The sequence below is a fragment of the Propithecus coquereli genome, unplaced genomic scaffold, assembly GCF_000956105.1.
Source record: "Propithecus coquereli isolate 6110/MARCELLA unplaced genomic scaffold, Pcoq_1.0 Scaffold212, whole genome shotgun sequence".
Taxonomy (NCBI): domain Eukaryota; kingdom Metazoa; phylum Chordata; class Mammalia; order Primates; family Indriidae; genus Propithecus; species Propithecus coquereli.
The window spans coordinates 1362500-1365925 of NW_012146301.1; positions in this window are offsets into that span (position 1 = coordinate 1362500).

The following is a 3426-nucleotide window of genomic DNA, read 5'->3' on the forward strand; positions in this document are numbered from 1 at the left end:
GTAACTTTCTTTCCTGTCATTGTGCTACAGAAACATGAACAGCATAAGCACGACGGTGCAGGAGATGCTGCTGTGCCCCGCCCTACACCCGAGACCCTTCCCAGCTGCAGCTCCGAGCCGTGGGCTTGCCCTGCCACGAGAGCCTCTGCTTACTCACGTGGCAGGCTGGACGTGGGGGAATTGCCAATGCTTGGGAGCATCCCCAGTAACTAAAGGGAGTCAGTGGACCAATACCTCGGGCTCCTCACTCTTCGGTGGGCTGACGATGAGGCGCTGGCTCCCAGGGTTTCCCTGTGGGATTAAGCTCCACTTGACCACAGGGCTAATTTGTTTGATAATTCATCTTTATTGACTTCCAGCCTTTCCTCCCCTTTCTCACTTCCCCACCCTCCAACTGGCATTTCCTAGGACCACTTCCCAGACAAAACTACTTGTACCTGAAACTTTGTCTCAGAGTCTGCTTTTGGAGAGACCCAAGTTGAAACAGATGGCAATAACATGAAGTGTTTTTAAAAACTTGATTGATGAAATTTAATGAGGTTCTGATTCTGTTAAAAAGGATCTCAAATGTTCTGTTAAATTTTGTTTCTTTTGCAGTGATTGGTCTACTGTACTGAAATCCTTTTCATAAAAATATGCAGCTGGACCTACTATAATAAATCAAAGGAGGACGAATGAAAGTCTTAGCTGAATCTAAAACTTTTAATAATTAGATTAAATAATTATTTTGTGCCCTGAATAATTTTTTAGCTCAATTAACATTTTCTGCAAACATTGGCTAATGTGTTCCATCATTTTCAAGTGGATTAAGTACCTAATCTGATATTATAAGTCCATACTGATCTTTAGATATAATCATTATGTTTTAAAACAGCATTAAAATGGGCAAAATGGCTTCAATCCAGTATCCTTAGAACTAGACTTACCTGCTACGGATAATGGCACTGTGAAAATTTTGAGCAAGTAAGCTTCTCTTAAAGTGATTAAATCTGTTGAAAAGTCTTATGGTAACTTTTTCCTCTTTAATAATAACAATCTCACTTGATTACAGCTTAAGAACTTCATTTAACATATCTCATATATGTGAGATATATGTCCAGTCGTTTTATAATATTTTGGTATCACTATTTGTGATACTGTGAAATGTATATTTGGTCTTCATCCCCGCTTCCTGGTAGACAACTCCTAAAATCTTTGGAATCTCCAAAGTGATGTCTTTTTGTAGCTGATGACTGATGGCTGGCAGCCCCTGGGCAGCTTCAGGATGGAGGCTGGTTACCAGAAAGATCAAGGCAGGACTCTAATCTGATTGTGTGTCATAAGACCCTCATTCCAGAGATGATGCTGCCCCATACCCTGAAGGAAGGAATGCTGCATAGAAAGGCCAAGAAGAATCTGAACAGACAGGACTTGCTGGGTTTAGATCATACCATTTTTGTCCAATCACATATCAACACAGTCATCCATGCATTAATCATCCCTATCCAATGACCTCTCCACAAAGGCCCAAAGGACAGGGTCTGGAGAGCTTCTGCATAGCTGAACATGTGCAGTTTCTGGAGAGTGGTGTGCCTGGGAGGCCATGGAAGCTCTGTGCCCTTCCCCTAGACCACTCCCTGTGCATCTCTTCATCTGTATCCTTTTGTAATATTCTTCATAACAAACCAGTAAACATACATATGTGCTTCCCTGAGTTCTGTGAGCCGGCTCCAGCAAATTAATTGAACCCAAAAGGGGATTGTGCGAAACCCAGCTTGAAGCCCGTCAAGTAGAAGTTCCGGAGGCCCAGACTTGCAAATGACATTGTGTGGGATGCGGTCTTGGAGACTGAGGCCTCAACCCGTGGGATCTGGTGCTAGCTCCGGTAGACAGTGTCGAAACTGAATTAGAGGACACCCAGCTGGTGTCTGCCACAGAACTGATTGCTGGCTTGGTGGTGGGGAGAAAGCCCCTCCCCACATTTGGTCACAGAAGTCTTGTGTCTGTGTTGATTGTTGTGTTGGTGTGAGAGCAGAGGAAAATGGTTTGAGTTTTTCCTAAACATGATTTCTCTTTTGTTGAAATACAAATTGTCCATTAGAGTTAAAGAATAAATGAATATTTTAAAACAATTTGTTTCGGAATGCCATCTTATTCCATATGTAGGATGAGACAATCCAACTCCTTTTCACAGTCGTTGCAAAGATTACAAAATAATCTCTTATTCAAGTAAGAGATTCAATTATTAATTGTATTAATAGCTCTGATATTCATTAAATTGTGGGTGTTTCACTAAAATTTCTGGTAACCTGAGGTTGTCAACGAATAATTCAATGACTTGCTCACATGGCTATTGCTACTTTTCAGTTGTTTATAAACCACACACATTACCGGCTATTGCACAATGACATTAGAAAAGGAAATAAAGTTTTCCTGTGATACAATTTTTAAGAGTTTCGAATTTTGACAACTCTTAGTATCCACTGTCTGTATATTTGGAAATAAATTTTCCACTTAATGTTTTCATTCTCTATGAGTCATACATTTGTAATTAGCAAAGCTTCATTATCATAAGATTATTTATATTCATTTGCAACAAAGATTCTTCTGACTGCAGATCATTTCATAGCTGATTTTCTACCTCTTTGGATTTCACAGATTCTTCTACATATCATTGCTCAAAAGAATAAATTATTTAAGTTTCTTACTATCATAATAACCTCTTATATAGCTGATAAAATTAAATTTTCCACAATATTGTTTAGATTACCACAAATGTTATTTGTGCTATTCTACAAGAAATGGTACCTTGTATCTTTCAGATTAAACTTCAAAACAAATTTCAAGGACAATATTATGGTTTTTAAACTTTCCTTAAATCTCTAAAGAGTCTATATTTGCCAATTCTGTCTTTATAAAGTATTCACTTAATCTTGATGGGTTCATCTCTTAGATGAATTAGAAAATATGTCTTGTCACATGGACACATTTAAATATCCAAGTGAATATTCTCAACACCATTTCTTAATACTTAACATTATATGTAGTATTTAAAAAATAAGGGCAAAATTTATACATCTTTATAAAAGATACAGAGTCATCAAGAATGTACCAGCTACAAATACAGATACTGGTGACACAGAACAGTGAACAGGGTTGCTATAGGTGGTGAGGTTTTTTGAATTGGTGAACAATTTTGATTAAGTTCTAAATAACAACAAAGATAGTATAATTGCACTCCTGGAAAACTCAGTATGAATTAAAACTCTACAAAGCACACATTGAGTTTACATGTGTCTAAGTTGGTTTGGGTTGATGTTACAAAATACCTTACACTGGGTGATTTATAAATAACAGAATGCTCACATGCTCATAGTTCTGGAGGCTGGGAAGTTCAAGATCAAGGTATCAGCAGATTCAATGTCTAGTGAGGGTTTGCTCTTTGTT